Source organism: Phocoena sinus, chromosome 4, assembly GCF_008692025.1.
Source record: "Phocoena sinus isolate mPhoSin1 chromosome 4, mPhoSin1.pri, whole genome shotgun sequence".
NCBI lineage: Eukaryota > Metazoa > Chordata > Mammalia > Artiodactyla > Phocoenidae > Phocoena > Phocoena sinus.
This window is the reverse complement of record NC_045766.1, coordinates 103,582,377-103,605,435: the sequence shown is the minus strand read 5'-3', so window position 1 is coordinate 103,605,435 and position 23,059 is coordinate 103,582,377.

Here is a 23,059-nt window from a genome sequence, read left to right as displayed (position 1 = left end):
AAAAGTGATTTGTCATCACTACTGATTCAGGTAAGTAGCTATCCTGGGAGCTTGGCACCACATGCCAAACTTTAAAATTTTGCAAAACTTAAGATTTCTACATTCAAGAGTTTATCCATTGAAACAGGGCAGAATAGGAAGCTTTTTAGAAGCAGATGGAGATTCAGTAACAGTAATGGCTTAAGCAAAGACTCCAAGGAGATTAATATCAGACAGGAGAAGGGTCTACCTGCACCACATCTTCATAAGGAAGTTCTTAAAAATATGTTCCAGTAATTTTGAAGAATGTGTGAAGCCAACTGTGTTTTGCCTTTTAATTCTCAAAATTTTTAAATAATTATATTCAGAAAAATGCAAATTAATTTGCCAAAAACTTCTCTCTCTTAAGTTTTGATCCTAGGAGAGTTCCAATGAAATGCACCACATACGCTTTTGAGTAATTTTTCACTTATTAAATCATAATAGAAGCTAGAATGAAGCATTGGATTATACTTTTCTTGTTTTTTTCCAACACAATTTCTAAAGTTAGCGAATTATACACTGAGGTTCTTCTGGAGTTCAAACTGAACCCAAATACATGGGTTATATACATGGTCTAGAGACTAAAAGGAGTCTTGCAATTTGTCTCTTCCTAGAAATTAGGACACAACAATTGAAGACGTTTTCTATTGCTAAATGATCTATTTGATTTCCGGAAAGGAAAAGGGGGACACAGACTTCCTATATAATCATCTTCACAGGTTTTAAGGGGTCAGGGAACTAAATCCAAACTTAAAAGTATCAGAGGAATGGAATTCTGAGAAGATGGCAGAGTAAGAAGCACTGGGAATCAGTCTTTCTACCTAGGCAACAATTATACTGGATTAATCTATCTGATATACTAGTTTGGAACTCTGGAGTCTACTGAAGGCTTTCAAATTTCAGGGGAGGCTTAGTTGTTAAATTGTGTCAATTTTGATTTATTTCAGCTCTTAGTTTGGTAGTGGTTACCCACTCCACACCCTTAGCCCTGTGCACGTTTCCCCACAGTGGCTTGCATGCAGCTTGTGGGAGCAAGGAGGGACAATAAGGATCCTGCCCTCCAAATATCAGGAACCTGTGTTCTGATCACAGATTGCTGCTTCTGATTACAGAGGTGCAGACAAAGAGGCAGGCAGCCATTATTGTTGCACCTCCTCTCACTGTTGCAAGTACCTCCCTTCCACCTGAAGTGACTTCCAGGGGATTTAAAGGACCAGTGTCTGAATCCCCCTTCTTTTTTTTGTTTCCTCTTTTGGGAGCCTGACATTAAATACCAAGACATTCAAAAGCAACTGTGCATGGGGGATAAGTTAGAAATTCACCACACATGCTCAGGGAAAAGCACATGCTCAGAAGATATCCAAGAAAACCTTAAATTTATACCTCAGGATAATCCTCAGCACAGAGACAGGTTACAACAATAAACAAAACAAAACATGCAAATAAAAAACAATAAACTTTGTATCGGGAAAAATGTGATTCCCAGAGTTATCACATTATTAGATTCAAATATCTGGTTTTACACCAAAAAACTCACAAGTTATACAAAGAAATAAGAGAATATGGCCTATTTAAGTATTCAAAGGAAAAAAATATCAACAGAAACTGTCCATTAGAAACCCCGGATGGCAGCTCTACTTTACCAAGACTTCAAAAGCAACTGTCTTGAAGATGCTCAAAGAACTAAAAAAAGACATGGAAAAAGTCAAGAAAATTATGTATGGAAATATCAATAAAGATACAAGAAATCTAAGAAGAAACCAGAAAATTCTGGAACTAAACAGTACAGTAACTGAAATGAAAAATTGACCAGAGTGATTCAAAGGCAGATTTTAACAGGCAGAAGAAACAATCTGCAACACTGAAGATAGTACAATCGAAATGATTGAGTCTGAGGAATGAAAAGAAAAAAATAATTGAGAAAATGTAAAGTGAGCATAAGGGACCTGTGAACATCATCAAGTATACTAACATACATACTATGGGAGTCCCAGAAAGGGAGGAAAGAAAGCTTCAGAGATAAAATATGAAGAAATAATGACTGAAAAATTCCCAAATTTGATCAAATACATGAATCTAAATATCCAAGAAGCTCAGTGAATTCCAAGTAGGATAAATTCAAGAGACCCACACCAGGGCATATTACAATCAAATAGAAAGCCAAAGATAAAGACATAATCTTGAAAGCAGCAAGAGAGAAGTGATTCATCACACATAAGAGATCCTCAATAAGATGATCATTCATGGGACTTCTCTGGTGGTGCAGTGGTTAAGAATCTGCCTGCCAGTGCAGGAGGCATGCATTCAATCCCTTGTCTGGGAAGATGCCACAGGGCAACTAAGCCTGTGCGCCACAACTGCTGAGCCTGCACACCACAACTACTGAAGCCCATGCACCTAGAGCCCATGCTCCACAATAAGAGAAATCATTGCAATGGAAAGCCCACGCACCGCAATGAAGAATAGCCCCAGCTCTCCACAAATAGAGAAAAGTCCGCATGCAGGAATGAAGATCCAATGCAGCCAAAAAAATAAATAAATAAAATTTAACCAAAACAAACAAACAAAAACATTTGGGGCCAGCCAAGTCCCTTAAAAAAAAAAAAAAAAAAAAGATGATCATTCAGACTTCTCATCAGAAGGCAGCGGGCTGATATATTCATAGTGCTAAAAAAAGAAACTATCAACCAAAAATCCTATATCTGGCAAAACTGTTCTTCAAGTGTGAGGGAGAAATTAAAACTTTCTTAGATAAACAAAGGCTGAGGGAGTTTATTACCACTAGAAATGTTAAAGGGAGTCTTGCAAGGGAAATGCAAGGATACCAAACAGGAACTAAAATCCAAATCAATATGTAAAGAGCACAGAAAAGGTAAATACATGGTCAATTATAAAAGTATTTTTGTAACTTTCATTTATAATTCCACATTTTTATTTCTACATAATTTGAGACTAATTATTAAAAACTTATTAGCTTACGTTTTTGGACACACAATACCAATTTGCAAAATTTTCATAAAGAATTGAAGAGTAGGGAATACATCTTAATTCATTCTATGAGGCCTGTGTTACTCTGATACAAAAGTCAGACGAAGACATTATGAGAAGACTAGAGACCAATAACCCTTATGAATATTGATGTGAAAATGCTCAACAAAATAATAGCAAACAGAATTCAGCAGAATATTAAAAGGATTATATACCTCATCCAAGTGGAATTTATTCCTGGAATACAAGAATGGTTCAACATACAAAAATCAATCAATATGATACACCATATTAACAAAATAAAAGGAAAAAAATCATTTCAATTGATGCAGAAAAAGTACTGACAAAATTCAAAGCCCTTTAATGATAAAAATATTCAACAAACTAGGAAATGATCTTGAAAAATAAGAACAAAGCTGGAGGCATCAAACTTACTCTTTGAAAAACTTATTACAAAGCTACAGTAATCAAAACAGTGTGGTACTGGCAAAAAGACAGACATGTTGACCAATATAACAGACAAGAGAGCCCAGAAATAAGCCCTCACAGGTACGGTCAAATGATTTTTGACAAGGGGGCCAAGACCATTCAATGAGAAAAGGATTGTCTTTTCAACAAGTGGTACTGGGGAAACTGGGTGTCCACATGCAAAAGAATAAAATTGGACCCTTACTTAACACTGCATACAAAATTAACTTAAAATACACCAAAGACCTAACTGTAAGACCTAAAACTATAAAACTCTTAAAAGAAAAAATAGGCTAAAACCTTGATGACATTGGATTTGGTAATAATTTCTTGGATGTGACACTGAAGGCATAGGCAACACAAGAAAAAATAGGCAAATTGGATTTCATTAACAATGAAAAAATTGTGTGCATCGAAAGATACCACCAAAAGGCAACCCACAGAGAAAATACTTGCAAATCATATCAATATATCTGCAAAGGGATTAATAGCTAAATTATATACAGCACTCCTAAACCTCAACAACAAAAAAATGAACAACTTGATTCAAAAATGAATAAAGACACAGACCTACTAGAGAATGGATGTGAGGATATGGGGAGGGGGAAGGGTAAGCTGTGACAAAGTGAGAGAGTGGCATGGACATATATACACTACCAAACGTAAAATAGATAGCTAGTGGGAAGCAGCCGCATAGCACAGGGAGATCAGCTCGGTGCTTTGTGACCACCTACAGGGGTGGGATAGGGAAGGTGGGAGGGAGGGAGACGCAAGAGGGAAGAGATATGGGAACATATGTATATGTATAACTGATTCACTTTGTTATAAAGCAGAAACTAACACACCACTGTAAAGCCATTATACTCCAATAAAGATGTAAAAAAAAAAAAAAATGGGTGAAGAACTTGAATAGACATTTCTCCAAATAAAACATTCAAGTGGTCAGTAGGCATATGGAAAGATGCTCAATATCACTAATCACGAGAGAAATGCAAATCAAAACCAAATCAAAACCACAAAGAGTTATTACCTCACACCCTTTAGGATGCCTATTCTTAAAAACAGAAAGTAACAAGTGTTGGTGAGAATGTGAGAAAATTGGAACCCTTGTATACTGTTGGTGGGAATATACAATGGTGTGACTCCTATGAAAAACAGTAGAGTAGTTCCTCAAAAAATGAAAAATAGAATCACCATATGATCTAGCAATTCCACTTCTGGATATGTAGCCAAAAGAATTTAAAGTGGGGTCTTGAAGAGACATTTGTACACCTATGTTCATGGTAGCATTGCTAACAACAGCTAAAATGTGGAAGCAATCCAAGTATACATTGACAAATGAATGGATAAGCAGAATGTGACATGTACATACAATGGGATATCATTCAGCCTTTAAAAAGGAAGGAGATTCTGACATATGCTACAACATGGATGAACCCTGAGAAAATTATGTTAAGTGAAATAATCGCATCACAAAAAGACAAATACTGTATGATTCGTCTCACATGACATACTTACAATAGTCCAAGTCATAGAGACAGAAAGTAGAATGGTGTTGCCAGGGGCTGTAAGGAGAAAGAAATGGGGAGTTACTGTTTCATGGTATAGAGTTTAAGTTTTGTAAGATGACAAGTGTTCTGGAGATGAATTGTGGTTATAGTTGCACAACAATAAAAATATACTTAATACCACTAAACTCTACATTTAAAATAGGTTAAGATGAGAAACTTTACGAGCATTTTACCACAATTAAAAAAAAATTAAGTACCAGAGGAAAACAAACATTCCTTTTAGTCATTATGCTCTACAGTGTGATAAAAATTTTCACATTTATGTTATTTTGATATTTCTGTTTTGCATATGCTTTAGCTATTGTTATACTGTTCACATAATTTCTTTTTAGTATAAAAATATGAGCTACCTCCTTTTGTACTTCAAATGTCATTAAAATATTAACATAGACATGTAATTTTCTCAAGAACTTTCACTGAAGTTGCCTCTGAAGTTATATTTAACTTATGGGATTCTGTATATAACTCAAGATTATGTAAGAAAATCAGATGTGTCATCTATATTAAAAAAAAATTTAAAGACTAGGTGTAAAGATAAGGGGAACTTGTGTGACCAATGAATAACACCAACATTTCTGTTATACATTCACATACTATTCACATATATTATCTCACTTAATACTCCTAATATATCTCATTTCTAGCTATTTTTAAAACATCTGTCAGATTTTAACAATGAACCAGTTTAGTATATGTATTCCAATTTTAGTTTTTTTAAATTGAAGCATAGTTGATTTACACTGTTGTGCCACTCTCTGCTGTATGGCAAAGTGACTCAGTTATACACATACAGACATTCTTTTGTGCATACGTATTCTAAATATTGCACATTCAGCCCTTGCCTAACTGGCTTGAAAATACAAGTCACTTTCCTTAGATGTCCACATGTTCATCCCATTTCAGCCACACTGGTGCTCTTAGGATTCTTAAAAATAAGTTAAAAACTCAGTTTTGTTTCATCTCACTTCTGGGCCATTGGCCTTGCTTCTCCTTCCACTTAGAATACCCTTCCTTTAGGTCAGGATAGGACCACTCCATCCCTTTATTAATCTCTGCCTAACTGTCATCTCCTCAGTGAACTCTTCCCTAACTCATTTTCGTAAGTTCTTTTTCGAGACTTCTAACTGGTCACTCATCAGTCTCATAGCTTCCTTGATTTTTCTTATTTGAGAATATTTTAAATTAAAACATATTAATCTGCTTACATTTTATTACCTATATCCCAATCAGATGAGGTACAGCCCGTTGAGGGCAGGAGCTCTGTTCTGTGCACCTCTGTGTCTCATGCAAAGAGAAGAGAAGGGGCTCACAATGATTTATCAAATACATGGATGAATCATGCAAGGCACTAAAATGGCAAGACGCTATTTCTGCCAATTGTTAACATTTCAGAGAAAGGGGCCCTTGCTGACTACTTGGGCTTTTCTTCTGTAACTGTAAGACATTGTGAATTTATAGCTAGTAGAAGAGTCAGGTGAAAGGATGTTCTCTCATAAATGTAAAATATCTTCCAGAGTTGAAGTGGAGGGTTACAGTTTCAGTGACTAAGTTACAATTGGAATCTTTGCACGAGAGTGAATGAAACAGAATTAACTGCAGTGAGCTCATTTGCAGTTTGTTGTTTTCATAAAACATACCCATCAATCAACTGAAACCAGCTGCTCAATTTCCAGAAGCTATGGGTAGAACTCTTTACTGAAAAGGATAATAAACTCAAGACTAAAATACACATGAGCCTCTAATTCAGAGTTGCCCGTCTAGTCTTTTATTAAACTAGCACAGAATAAAACCATTTCTTCCATTTAACTTTTGAATTTGTTCAGAGTTCTAATAACTTTCATGGGTCAAAGAAAAATAAAGCTTGTTTTAGTGAAGCTCTCATAATATGAGTTTGATAAGTGGAATGGTTGAGGACGTCTTGAAGGGATTTTTTTCAACTGAAAAATACAATTTTAATCACAAGAATACACATCAATTACTACTCACCCATTTGACTCAATCATGCCTGACTATAAACGACATGATATACAGACTCCAAATCTCAATCAGGCTTAGTTTTTTCACTACCCCTCAAGTACATGCTGACCACTTTTAGTGTAGCTTTTCATCACATTCTAAATTCCCTAGGGATTTAGGACTTTTAAAATAAATTTCTATGACCAATTATTATGCTCAAAATAGCTTAGTTTTCCCTTTGTGTGTTACAAAATTCTGGCCAATGTTGTCAGAGATGTTTGATTGGCACTTTAGCTCCAAGTTTCTCCCACGTGAATTGACTTTTCTTACCCTCAGTCCGTGTGAACAGAAATTACAGTGTCAGTTCCATGCTTTGCTCTTTATTTATATGGTATGATAAATACATTCAGAACAAAAAGACGCCTATTTCTTCACTCCAGACTTAGATTAACCATACATTAGTCACTTTCTCCTGTCTTAGATCAACCCCTATTATCAGAATACAGTTTATTTAGTAGCAGTAATGGGGAATCTAGATCTGCTTTTTTCTTAAGCTAAATCACTCTGCAACGTCAATAGGCTCTGACTCTAAAACTGGGCCCATTATGTTAATTCTAATGGTTGGGCTGCGGATCCCCTGTCTGTCTAAGCTCTGTTGTAAGAATAGGACTTGGTTTTAGAAGTAAAAGGACTCTGTTAAAGTAGGCTTCAACTTTTTTGGAAGATTTTTGATCCAAAAGAAAAATGCAAAGCTAAGCCTTGAATTGGCATTGAATTGCCCATTAGTTGAGCACCTATAACGTGACAAAATGAAGTGAAAACCAGGTCTTCCCTGAATTCAAAGTTTAAATCTGAAAAAAGATAGACATGAAGGAAATAAATAGAAAATATATATACAAAGGACACATCAGACATAAACAGGAATTATAGAGGATGTGCCATCAAGCATGAGCTAGAATATAACACCTGTATAAAATTGGATAAATAAGCTATGCAAAGGGAATACAGTGAAAAAAGCCTGACTATATAAAAGTGCATGGAATTTGGGGAATATAAAGTGGCTCCATCTGATCTGGTAGGTCAGCCATGGAAATTCAAAGATTTTGAGTGGTAAATGAGCCTGGATATCAATCTGAATGTACGCTAATGAGCCAGATTATATAATAATCTATATATCTTATAAATTAGACCACTTACTCTCAAAGATTAATGTCCCTAAGAATAACCAGGAAGCTTGCTAAAGGTAGATTTTCACATCTATCCACAGAGGTTCTACTTCAGTATGTCTGGGGTGGACTAAGAAATATGCATATTTAACGAGTACCTCAGGAGATTTTGATTCTGATCAATATCACCCTTACATCAAGGTTTGTGGGGTCCCTGCTCCAGGCCCTCACCTAAGGGGTTCTTTGAGTTTTGGAGTGCCTTTCTCAAAACTTTCCAAGCTCCCCTGCAGTGCCTGGGATCAGCTGAGCTGGCAGAAGGGCACACTGGGGTCCACACAGTCTTTAGTCCCAGTCTCTCCCCTTCACGATGCTCTTCAAGCTCTCACGACAGTGATGGGTTCAACATGTGTCCAAGGAGCTCCAGGGCTTGCACCTATAGAGTTATTCCATGGCCCCAGTTCCTCCATGGGATCATGTGAGATGGGTTGCTGAAACAGTGGTGGCACTCTGATTTAAGGCAACTCTCACTCACACTGCGCACAGAACAAGTTCAGACTTCCAGGATATCTACAGCCCTGACCCCTGGACTTTGAGCCATGCATAAACCTGTGCAAGAGCTCTTGCCCTTCTTTTGGCTCTTGCTCATCTGTGTTCGGACCTCCACTGGAGTGCCCCTTCTGCTCTGAAGTACCTGAGCATGGCAAGGTTGGTGACAGGCATCCTGTATAGTCTTTGCCACTGGAATCCACGAAAGTTTGTCCATCCGCTTCACCAGTTTTGTGCCATGGGTCAGGAAGTCGTTCACAGGTAACCACTTATGGCTCCACACTACCAATGGGCCATTCTTGTTGATATTCTCTCTTGCCTCATAAGAATTGCCAGTCTTATGCTGTACCAGATGAGAGATGGAAACTCCTATAATTTCTACATAACTCAATTGAACAAATATTTACTAAGTGCCTGGAATTTTCCAGACATGATGCAAGTTTGAAGATGAGAGGAAGAAATTTTGTAAAGACTGTTGAATAAATGAAAGGACGATTCTGTTTCTAGAATTTTCAAAAATCAGCATTTAACTCAACTCTTTGCTGGGGAAAGATCACTTATTTAGAGCTTTACTTTGGGTCACATTCTCCCTAATTACAACCTACACACAGCAAGTTTGTTTAGAGTTGATCCCCACTTGACTGAGAAGCTGCTTGGCAAAGCTTTAAGAGCTGCAAATAGTTCTAATGAAGAGAACCCGGTTAAGTTACCATTCATGAATTTAAGATTCTCTCTATATTTTGTCATCATATTCAACAATAAGCCTCTTCACTGAACACTATACAATGGAATGTCCCTACACTTGAACTCAGTGAGCTGTTGGCCTGTGTACCAGCCTCAACGCATTATTAGGAATAAGTCATTACACTCATATGTAAGTTCCTATAACGTATCTTGTTTACCACTTCAGATAATGCTTCTGGAAGTAGCAATTATTATTCTTGTTATTACCAACATTTTATTCCAGTACCTGTATAGTACCCTCTGAACTTCACATCACTACACAACAGGTTAATTAATATTACCATAGGTTTTGGAAGCCATGTATTAATCTATTTTGTGTGGCTTACTAAATGAGATCCTAGTGCTTGAAAAATATTAACTTGACCCATGTGGGTAACTTGTTTAGGCTATAGTATAGTTTATAAACTTTAGTATAGTGTATAAACTTTATACATTATAAGATGAAAATTTTAATTCCATTGAATTTGGAAACTATTCTTTGAATAGTCTTTGAAATATTTGACTGGTGAAGAATCATGTTACAAAACAGTGGACCATTCATTCCATTTCAACCCTGTGTGGGAACCAAAAATTTGGTGACCAAAATGTTTATGATGTCATTTCTTCAAACCAATAAAATATGGGATCAGTTAACAATGGTTAGCAATTGCCATTTTTTAAACTTACATTGCCTTATAGTGTCTTTTTTGTTGTTTTTTCCACATGTATCTCATATGTGGCAAGTGACAATATACTTCAAATTTCTTAGACCTTTATCTTTCCCTGTCATTTCATAAAATGATTTTATTAGATTGGATTTGGGACATCTTTTGACTTCCTCTCTCAATGATGCTTTAATTAAGATTGTTTCTAGAAGAAACTCTGGTTACATGGAACGCTGCCTTTTAACTTCAGCTTCAAATTAGCCATTACTGACAAGTGTAGAAATTTAACACACAAAAATCTCAAAGGTATATTGTCACCTTCAGGTATTTGCCACAGAGAGTAAAACGTAAATTCATTATTCCAGATCACTTTACGGCAAAGCTTATAACACTTTAAAACATATAAGGATCAGGTAGTGGTCCTAGTACAGTAGAGATTCCTAGGCCCCTGCAAAGACTGTGATCAGTTTAGTGCAGAGGCAGGCACTAGTAGTTCTGAGCCACACTTTGAAACACATTGTTATATTGAGAGGAGATTTAATGATTAGAACCCCAAATTATAGTGTCTCTTATATATTTGGTAGTGGATTTTCCCCTTGATTCTCTATGTCAGTCTCACTAAATTCTGGATTAGTGATCTTCAAGTGGGATGCAGTAATCAAGGAACAAAGACAAGATTGGAATGTAGGAAAAGTATTAGAGAACTCAATTTAGTCTTTTAATCTTTCCTTTTTTATTTTTACTTTGTGATTATGTCTTATAATGCACAAAATGTGTAAGTAAAACAATAAGCTATGACATTTGTAAATAAATAAATGTATGTTGGAGTGCATACTAAAACATTTTTACTAATGATGAGAATAATTTCAAATGTTTGAAAATTGCTGCTAGAGATTATACTAGTCTATATTATGCTTCTATAATAAACATTGTACAAATGCAGATCCTTAACACCACAAAGTGCTACTTCTATGTTACACAATGTCGGCGGTGGGTCTGGGAAACACTCCAAGGCAACTGTCCTCCATGGGGTGACTCAATGGGGAGGGTCTAGTATTCTATAACTGCTCCATCTTAAACATATGGCTTTTAGGGCAGCAGGGAAAGAGAGAAGGGAGAATTGTGTACAAGCTCTTAAAGGCACATTTTACTGTCAAAGTGAAGCCCAAGGCTATACCTAATTTTAGGGAAGTGGGAAAATGCAATCCTCCCATGTATGAGAAATACTGGTAAGCAAATCTAATATCTAATACATAATATTTTAAACACAAATCCAGTCTATAATGCAATTCATCCAGTTCTAAATATATTGTAAATATTTACAGGCACATATTCACATACAGACACACGTATATCAGTGCTGATCATAGAACTACATATACATATATATTTACATCATAACAAAAAATTTGTAAGTCCATGTTTTAATTAATGTACTGCATTACAAAGTAGAACCTATAAGTTAAAGTACTGCTAGCCTACATTTCTATTCAGTTGAAAACCATCCTTTCATATAACTTATCAAATCTTTTAATAGAAAAGATAAAAATATTCCTCTCTAGTATATTAGGCATAGTGTAAAAATAGTTAAAAACCATTCATATGCAGCATTATAATCATATTATATATTTAATTTAGAAGAGAGGAAATATGATTATAAGAAACTTGGCATTTTGGCATTCCTGTTCCACGGAAACAACTAAAGTATTTTAAATTATTGTTTTTTAAATACAGACAATTCTCTGGTTTCTATGCCAAATTCCATCAGTTTGAAGAGACTTGGCTTTTCACAGCCAAGTTTTAAGCATGCAGAAATTATAAGTGGAAACATATTGTGTCCTCTGATCTTGGAGGTGGCAAATTTGCTACAAAACAGGGTGGGAGATTGATCTCATTCTTTGGTTTTCCGCTTTTTGATGAAGAATTTAAATATGCTATATTTTAACCAACAGTTAAAAAAAAATAGTGCATAGCCTGGTGAAAGAGCAATGCTTCATAAATACATAATACCTTCATCAACAAATAAGAGTCTACTTTCTGCAATGAAGCCACAAATATGTTGAAAGTCCCTAGCTTCCTGCAGGATGCACAAAGCTCTCTGTTCGAGTCACTTTTGGACCATTTTCTTTCTTTGTGGTGGCAGTGGTTGTCTAGTTCTGTGGGTGTATATTTGAAATACATCTTACGGATTTTTTAATAATGCATTCTTGGGGAGAACGGGAGACCAATTTTTTTCCTATGCTATAAACACTTACAAGCACTTCTCTGATGACTTACTGATTTTCTTTAGCAATTCAAGCTTGATTAGATAGGGAAATAAAGAGGATTTTTGAAGGAAAGTAGGAAAAAAGTACCTGAAACTTTTTGCTGTTATCAAGCTTGTTTATATTCATTTATTATCAATACTACAAAATCTTTAATAGCAAAGCTATGATCTCAACTGGAATTATTCATAGTGGGTTAAAGAAGCCAAAGTCATTTATCTTGAAGTCCTTTCATCCAGTGATATTAGATCCATAACATTTACTTGCTCATTCGTTCTCAGTTTCCATTTTATATACTCAGTGATGATGTGTTTCTAACTCTAAGTTATCACCATCTAAGATTAAAAAAAAAAAAAAGGATTCTTCTAGGTCAGACTTTCTAGAGGGCAAGTATCTTGAGTACTTTCATGACCTACTTATACTGATTGTATGATTAGATGATGACTTCAGCAAATTTTCCCTGGAGAGTTTCCTTCTGATCTGTGTCTTTCATAACAATTTAGGACTGTATTAGAGCAAACAAGCCTGGACTATTTTATTCTTTTTTATTTCAGGAGCAAGTTTCACATTCTCCCATAAAATCATTTTGAGGATATCTCTCTATCCATAAGTGAGCAGTTTTCTAAGGTTATCTTGCTGTATATCTAAGATGAATTTTTTAAAAAAATCAATGTGTTCTTTTTAATCCCCTTAAGTTTATCATAAAATTATTATCTGTTTTCTCATTTAATGAACATGAAATTCACCTATTTGTTTCTACACTGGATTATAATTTAAGCATAATGGAGAAGGGTTACTTCTAAAAAAAATCTAAGATTTCATAGGTAAAAATCAAAGGTTTAGTTTAAATTATTTATCCTATCCCCCAATTCTTAAATTTTATATTCTGTGATTTTTAAAACAGTTAAGGATAATTCCTTTTACCATCCTTAGGGAACTTTCTTGATTGTAGATCTCCTTTACTTGTAGAAAGTTTACTCCTCATTAATGATCTAAATTGCTCAAGTTAAAATACACCATTATTAGGCTTCCCTGGTGGTGCAGTGGTTGAGAGTCTGCCTGCCGATGCAGGGGACACGGGTTCGTGCCCTGGTCCGGGAAGATTCCACATGCCACGGAGCGGCTGGGCCCGTGAGCCATGGCCGCTGAGCCTGCGCGTCTGGAGCCTGTGCTCCGCAATGGGAGAGGCCACAAAAGTGAGAGGCCCGCGTACCGCAAAAAAAAAAAAAAAAAAAAAAAATACACCATTATTTTGTATCATTTGCCCAAACACTAAGTGATAAATATTAGCATTCTTAATCTGCATATTAGATCACACCTCTTTTCTCATCACCAAGCAAAAGTTATAATTTCTTATTTTTCCAATGTTTAGATGGTTAACAAAATGCTTTTTTTTTTATTTTGCCATTTTCAGTTTTTCTGATTTCTTCTTAATTTGTGATCTTCAGCCCTATGTGCATATGGGGATAAAAGAGATTACTTCCCAGTTCTCGGCACCACTACTCCAATACTATAAGTTATGCATGTTAGCCTCCTCTAAACAGTCTTTAACTCTCTAGTTTTTAAATACCAGCCTTCAGCTGCCACTACACCTCAGGGAAAATCTAGTAAAAGAAAGGGGAAACATTTGGCCGACCCACTTAAAGAGCTTGCTTAACTTCATAGAGAAAATATATAATAAAATTGATTCTTGAGATTTTATATCGAGGCTACGCTCTCACAAAAATCTTATATTCAACGGGTAAATGCATGGATTCATAAACAACAGGAAATGTGAGCTCAGGGTCCAGAAGTTCCTTAATTCTTCTGAATCAAGAATATGTGTATTCATATATATGGAATTTAAGAAAAAAAAATGCCATGATGAACCTAGGGGTAAGACAGGAATAAAGACACAAACCTACTAGAGAACAGACTTGAGTATATGGGGAAGGGGAAGGTTAAGCTGGGACAAAGTGAGAGAGTGGCATGGACATATATACACTACCAAACGTAAAATAGATAGCTAGTGGGAAGCAGCCGCATAGCACTGGGAGATCAGCTTGGTGCTTTGTGACCGCCTGGAGGGGTGGGATAGGGAGGGTGGGAAGGAGGGAGATGCAAGAGGGAAGAGATATGGGAACATATATATATGTATAACTGATTCACTTTGTTATAAAGCAGAAACTAACACACCATTGTAAAGCAATTATACCCCAATAAAGATGTTAAAAAAATAAAAAATAAAGAATATGTGTATTGCTTTCGTAGTCATTAGCAAGGGTTTCCTTCCTACGATGCTTCATGAGAAGGGTCATCACAGCTGATGGAATTCACCCCTTCTCATTCCTGGCCCACTGCTCGAACCAATTCAGTACAAGCATACTGAGCATTTACTCTGTGTCAAGCATTGTATACACATTGTCTTACGTAAAGCTCACATCAGCCCTGCACAATACATCATAGTAATCTTAAGTTCATACACAAGGAAATAAAAGTTTAGAGGCATTGCTGTACCCAAGGTAACAGCCAGTACAGAGCAGAATCAGAATTCAAACTCTAGGACCATTTGACTGCAAAGTCAGTATCTTTACTCTTCATGCTCTAAGGCCTACGCTTTATGAATACTTCCTGTGTTCTCTCATTTCTTTCCCCCACTCAACCAAGTGACAATTCCAGGGAATTTATTATTTAGCATCGGTATTTGCTAAATTTCAATATGTTTTAAACTGAAGACAAAATGACAGTACAAAAATGAACTAAACGATTTTTTTAAATCCCCCAAACTATAAATTTATGCAAATTTAAATGACAAATGTCAAGTAGTAAAATAAAGCCCCTGAAATGCAGTTGTGATGAACTATCATCTTTTTACTAAAACAAAACATAATGAGTCACATAGAATAATTATCGATTGCAGGGTACATTGCATCTCCTGTCCTCAGGTCTACTTTACCTAGAAAGTGTATAACATGCTCAGATGAAACTATTCTGCTTTAACTAAGTATTATCACTCAAATATATTTCAGAGTTAATAATCTGAAGCCAGTACTGTCACAGACAGACATCTAATATTTTCAACATTGTGTCTTGATATTGCAAGCTAGACTCAAAGCAACACTAAAGAATTATGATGTTTTAGAAACCATCCAAATCTTTAAACCCTAACTGCCTTAATAACTGGGGCTTATTGCAAAGCTGTCCTGTTAGTTCCCAAGGAACCACTGTCATAAATTTAAAATTGAAATAATTATCTCTCAAGAGAGGAGATGGAGAATAAGCATATACCTCCAAAGGGCAATATTATTCTTTAAAAATTTTTGACTTTAAAAATTCGTTTCACTTGATGAATTTCACTAATTGACTAGTAAACAAAGTGTGAAAGTAAGTTCAAATAATTTTATAATGTTGCACAATAAGTGAAATTACAAAATATTTTTCTTGGCTGCTAACTTTTTCTTTGTTTAGGAGTACAGTCCAGCTCCCAGTTAAAGTATTCCGGCTTTTCTTTGAAATCTACTTATTTGCTTCTTGACTACAATCATGTGCTTTCAATTTCTTTTGCATTTTACCACTTACTTTTTACAGCGTTCTTTTATGGCTGAACGACTGCCTGGCAAAATAGAAACTGAACCACAGTATGTAATTAAGTTCTTTGCACAATGGTAGTTAGTCATCGACACAATTAAACCAATGGCTTCAGAATCCAGTACTGAAGGAATGAACAGCAGAGCCAAAGAGCACTCTTGCCAAAAAGGTTTTCCTAAATCATGGGATTGAAGAGATCTGCCTGCTTTTTTGGTGTCATGACAAAAATTCCAAATAAACTCTCCTTCCAAAGCTGAAAAGAATTCATGTCAGAGTACATGAATTGTTTCTCCTATATTCATTTTTTTTTTTACAGTTTTTTCACTGTTTTTGAGACTTCAGAATATTGGTGGCAAGATATAACAATTTAGAGATGTTTTGCTCAAACCCTGGAAAAAAATGTCCTAAAACAAAAAATGTATGTTTTTAACACAGATTAATTTAATAATATTTTGCTATTTTAATATAATCCATAATGTAATAATAAGTGCAATAAAATATTAAATGGAATAGTTACATATACTCTAATATGTTTCAGTTCTTTAAATCATACGTAATCATTTTAGTTTAAAATTACTTATTTGCTCTAGAGTTGTTTTAACATGATGCAAAATTCAATTTCAAGTTGATGGTCAGATATGTGTCTGGATTTAAAATATATAATTGAGAGACATTCGGTTGCTGGAAATGTACTGAAAGAAACAAGGAAACTGTGAATAGATATGCTTTGGTTTTGAAACTTTTTTCAATAATAAAAATATTTCTAATTATCCCTTGCCCTCCAATCACATTATTGACTTAAATCATATTAATAGGTTCTAGTTGCAGCAACTATGAATTCAGGCTAATTATAAAATGCAGACGCATACATTTAAACAGGTGTCATAAAGTTGTGATAACATTCAGTATTTCAATGACTGCAATTGTTGCTGATACTGATACAGTGTCTAAAGATTTTTATGTAAAGAAGACTGAGTATAATATGGTCTTATTGATGTAAGTTACCTGGAAAATTTCTCCTTAGATATTTTTGCTGTAAAGTTTTGTTGTGATAACTAGTACACATAGACTTGACCACAATCAGATATATAAAAACATAAGCATCTAGAGAATTCAAAAGATACACTGCAATTAGTATTTCTGATACTATTTTTGACTAGGCAATTGTTTTTCCTTCGGTAGAGTATCATAAGTATTTTCTGGTTGATGGTAACAGCGTGGTCACTTGACTTACTCCTATAACCACAAAAAGTATTTTATAAAATTTGATTTAGGAAAAGGGGGAGGACACCCATTAAGCTGCTGGGAGAATAATGGAGGAAATAAGGAAACATAACTGCTGTTTGGTTTGGGAAAACTTTGTTTTAAAAAAAAAATTGCTTATGATAACACTGTGTCCGACTCTCACTGGATTGCAACATCCTTAGCTTTTTCCTTAGTACATTAAAAACATGTTTCTTTTTCCTTTTTGAATCTTATTATTCTTTCATAATACTTTACTTAGTGTTTCACTATAGCTATTTTCTCCAAGGAAGTTATCTGTTAATGCATTAGTGAATACCAGTAGATTAGTAAATTGCCTCTTTAGGGAAAGCAAGGAAGGCATTGTGTCTTATACCACAGAGAACTCTCAAAAATGTGAGAATTTTCAAGCCCTGAAAATTCTTGTTGGACAATGTTTTGAGACAAATTTTTATTTTGCACACACAAGGGGGGCAGCCACTTAACCTAAAGCAAGGGAAAGGCAACATCTTGCTTCAAGGTTATTACTTACACCATCATCTGATTTGATTTAAATAAGGTTGAGGTAATATGGGTCACTAAAGAATAGAAGATATAATTAACTATCCCATGATCAAGTTAGAGAGTGATATTAGTGGGTTGTAAGAGAGAACTGGGATTAAAAAATAAAATTTGTGTTAGATAAAACATTGGCAGTGAAACTTATTGGTTTTGTTGCTTTTTTTTTTTTTTTTCAAAATAGTAGTTGAAGAACGGGATGGGATGATTGCAAGTGGTAATCATGAAAAGGGATCAGTGGGAAAAGAGAGAGAAAATAAAACTGAAAATGTATTTGAAGAAATTATGGCTGAAAACTTCCCAAACCTAAAGAAGGAAACAAATATCAAGGTACAGGAAGCACAGAGGGTCCCAAACAAGATGAACCCAAACAGACCCATACTAAGACATTTCATAACATGGCAAAAGTTAAAGAAAAAGAGAATTCTAAAGGCAGAAAGAGAAAAGCAAAGAGTCATTTACTAGGAAACCCTCATAAGGCTATCAGCTTATTTCTCTGCAGAAACTGCAGGCCAGAAGGGATGCGAGCGGCATGATATATTTAATGTCCTGAAAGGGAAAAAACCTTCAACATAGGATACTTCTACCCAGCAAGATTATGATCTAGAATAGAAGGAGAAATAAGAATTCTCAGACAAGCAAAAACAAATAGAATTCAGAAATGCTAAGTCTACCCTAAAGAAATGTTGAAAAGTCTTTTTTTAAGTAGAAAAGAAGTAAGAATGTATAGGAAAGGGAAAATTCCAATAGGAAAGGCAAATATATGGTAAGGACTGAAGATCACTTAAGCCAGGATGTAGATTTAAAAACAATTTTAAAAATTGTAAAAGTGATTGTAACTACAATAAACAATGAAAGGATACAGATAAGCATGAAGATGTAAAATAGAACATAAAAATCACAACATGAGGGCAAGTATAAAAATGTAGATCTTTCAGAATGTATTTGAACTTAAATGACTATCAGTTTGAAGGAAGTAGATGTAGTTATGGGCTAACATACTTGAACTCCATAGTAACCACAAATCAAAAACATACAATAGATTCACAAAAACTAAAAACAAAGGAACTCAAACATACTACAATGAAAATCTCCAAACCTCAACAGGAAAAACAAAAAAGAAGAAATGAATAAAGAACTACAAAATCAACTGGAATACAAGGAATAAAATGGCAGTAAGTACATAACTGTCAATAATTACTTTAAATATCAATAGACTAAATGATCTGATCAAAAGACACAGAATGGAAGATTGAATTAAAAAAAAAACAAGAACTTGCAATATGCTGCCTACAAGAGACTAACTTCAGGGCAAAAGAGGGGGACAGAAAAAGATATTTCATGCAAATGGAAGTGACAAGAAAGTGGGGGTAGCAATACTTACATCAGATAAAATAGATTTTAAAATAAAGGCCATAAAGAAAGACAATGAAGAGCATTATAGAATAATAAAGGGATCTATACAAGAAGAGGATATTACACAAGTTAACATATATGCACCCAGTATAGGAACATCTAAGTATATATAGCAAATACTAACAGATATAAAAGGAGAAATTGACAATAATACAATAATAGGAAACTTTAACATCCCACTGACATCAGTGGACAGATCTTGCAGACAGAATATCACTTAGCCAACAGAGGTCCCAAATGGCAAAATAGACCAACTGGATTTAATCAATATCAGGACACTACATTCAATGAAACAAAACAAAATAAAGCACCTAGAATATACATTACTTTAAAGCATGCATGAAACATTCCTAGGGTAGACCACATACTAGGTCAAAAAACGAGTCTCAACAATGTTGAGGCTAGAAATTACGTCGAGTATCTTTTCTGACAACAACAGTATAACTAGAAATCAACTAAAGAAAGAAAAATGGGAAAAGAACAAATACATGGAGATTAAACAAAATGTTACTAAAAAACCAATGAGTAAATGCTGACATCAAAGAAGAAATCAGAAAATACCTTGAGACAAAAATAGAAACACAGCTTTACAAAATCTATGGGATGCAGCAAATGCTGTTCTAAGAGTGAAGTTCAGAGCAATACAGGCCTTCCTCAAGAAATAAGAAAAACCTCAAAAAAACAACCTAACCTACCACCTAAAAGAATTAGATAAAGAAGAACAAACAAAGCCCAAAGTCAGCAGAAAGAAGAAAATAATAAAGATCAGAGAGGAAATAAAAGAGATTTTTTAAAAAAATAGAAAAAAGTAATAAAACCAAGAGTTGGGTTTTTGAAAAGATAAAATCAACAAACCTCTTGCCAGGCTCACCAAGAAGAAAAGATAGAGGACTCAAATAAACAAAATAATAAATAAAAGAGGAGAAATACCAACCGATACCACAGAAATACCAAAAAAATGTAAGAGAATACTATGAACAGTTATATGCCATCAAACTGAACAATCTAGAAGAAATGGATGAGTTTCTAGAAACATTCAGCCTGCCAAGACTGAGTCAAGAAGAAACAGATAATTTGAACAGGCCAATCACTAGAAGTGAAATAGAATCTGTAATTTAAAAATTCCCTGCAAACGAAAGTCCAGGACCAGACAGCTTCACTGGAGAATTCTATCAAACATATAAAGAAGAACTTATACCTATCCTTCTCAAACTATTCTGAAAAATTTAAGAGAATGGAAAACTACCAAATTAATTCTAAGAGGACATCATCACCCCAATATCAAAACCAGACAAAGACACTAAAAAAAAGAAATTACAGGCCAATATCGTTGACGAATATAGATGAATATAGATACGAAAGTATTAGCAAACTGATTCCAACAATACATAAAAAGGATCATACACCATGATCAATCTGGATTCATTCCAGAGACACAAGAATGGTTCAACATACACAAATCAATCAATGTGATACACCACATTAACAAAAACAAAGACAAGATCCACATGATCATCTCAGTAGACACAGAAAAAACATTTGACAAAATTCAACATCCATTCATGATAAAAACTCTCACCAAAGTGGGTAAAGTGGGAACATTTCTGAACATAATAAACACCATTTACACCAAACCCACAGCCAACATAATACTCAAAGGTGAAAAGCCGAAAGTCTTCCCACTAAATTCAGGAACAAGGCCTGGATGCCCACTCTCACCACTTCTCTTCAACATAGTATTGGAAGTCCTATCCACAGCAACCAGACAAGAAAAATGTATCCAACGTGGAAGTGAAGAGGTAAAATCATCATTATTTGTGGATGACATGATACTCTACATAGGGAACCCTAAAGTCTCCACATAAAAACTATTACAACTAATAAATGAATTCAGCAAAGGTAGTAGGATACAAAATTAATATATAGAAATCTGTTGCATTTATTTACACTAATTATGAAATATCAGAAGTAAAAAAATCCTGTTCAAACTTGCATGAAAAAATAATCTAGGGGCTTCCCTGGTGGCGCAGTGGTTGAGAGTCCGCCTGCCGATGCAGGGGACGCGGGTTCGTGCCCCGGTGTGGGAGGATCCCGCATGCCGCGGAGCGGCTGGGCCCGTGAGCCATGGCCGCTGAGCCTGCGCGTCCGGAGCCTGTTGCTCCGCAACGGGAGAGGCCACAACAGTGAGAGGCCCGCGTACCGCAAAAAAAAAAAATAAATAAATAATCTAGGAATAAACTTAACCAAGAAGGTAAAAACCTATATGCTGAAAACTGAAATACTGATAAAGGAAATTGAAGATGACTCAAGGATGTGGAAAAATATACTGTACTCTTGGATTGGAAGAATAAATATTGTTAAAATGGTCATATTACCCAAAGCAATCTACGAATTTAATGCAACCTCTGTCAAAATACCCATGATATTTTTCATAGAACAAATAATCCTAAAATTTACATTAAACAACAAAAGACCCAAAATTATCAAAACAATCATGAGAAAAGAGAACAAGTATGTAGAAATAACCCTTCCAGACTTCAGACTATACTACAAAGTTACAATAATCAAAACAGTTTGGTATTGGTAAAAAAACAGATATATAGGTCAATGGAACAGGATAGAGAGCCCAGAAATAAACCTACACACCAATTAATCTATGACAAAGGAGCAAGAATATACAATGGATAAAAGACTGTCTCTTCAATAAATGGTGCTGGGAAAGCTGGACACCTACACTTAATTAAATGAAATTAGAACATTTCCTTATACCATATACAAAAATAAGCTCAAAATGGTTTAAAGACCTAAATGTAAGGCATGACACCATAAAATTCCTAGAAGAGAACATAAGCAAAACATTTTTTGCCATAAATTGTAGCAATATATTCTTATATCTGTCTCTCAAGGGAAAAGAAAGAAAAGCAAAAGTAAATAAATGAGGCCTAATTAAAACCTTTTGCATAGCAAAGGAAAAAAAAACCTTTTGCATAGCAAAGGAAACCATCAACATGGTTGATCAAAATGAAAACACAACCTACATAATGGAAGAAAGTATTTTCAAACAATGAGACCAACAAAGGGTTAATAACCAAAATATACAAACAGTTTATACCAATCAATATGAAAGAAAACAAACAACCCAATCAAAAACTGGGCAGAAGACCTAAACAGACTTTTTTCCCAAAGAAGACATACAGATGGCCAACAGGCACATGAAAAGATGATCAATATCAGTAATTATTAGAGAAATGCAAATGAAAACCAAAATGAGGTGCCACCTCACACCTGTCAGAATGGCTATCATCAAAAGTCCACAAATAGTAAATGCTAGAGAGTGTGTGGAGAAAAGGGAACCTTTCTACACTGTTGGTAGGAATGTAAATTGATGCAGCCACTATGGAAAACAGTATGGAGGGTCCTTAAAAAACTAGAAATAGAGCTAACACATGATCTGGCAATTCCATTCCTAGGTATACATCTAGAAAAAACAAAAACTCTAGTTCAAAAAGATACATACACCCCAATGTTCAATAGCAGCCCTAGTTACAACAGCCAAGAAATGGAAGCAACCCAAGTTCCCATCAACAGATGACTGGCTTAAGAAGATGTGGTATATAAATATAATGGAATATTACTTAGCCATAAAAAGGAATGAAATATTGCCATTTGCAGCAACATGGATGGACCTAGAGAATATTTTGCTTAATAAAATAGGTAAGACAGAGAAAGACAAATACAAATACTATATGATACTATATGATATCACTTATATGTGGGATGTAAAATATTACAAATAAATCTACATACAAAGCAAAAACACAATCACAGGCATAGACACAGACATAGAAAACAACCTATGGTTACCAAAGGGGAAAGGGGGAGGGGGGAGGGACAAATTAGGAGTATGA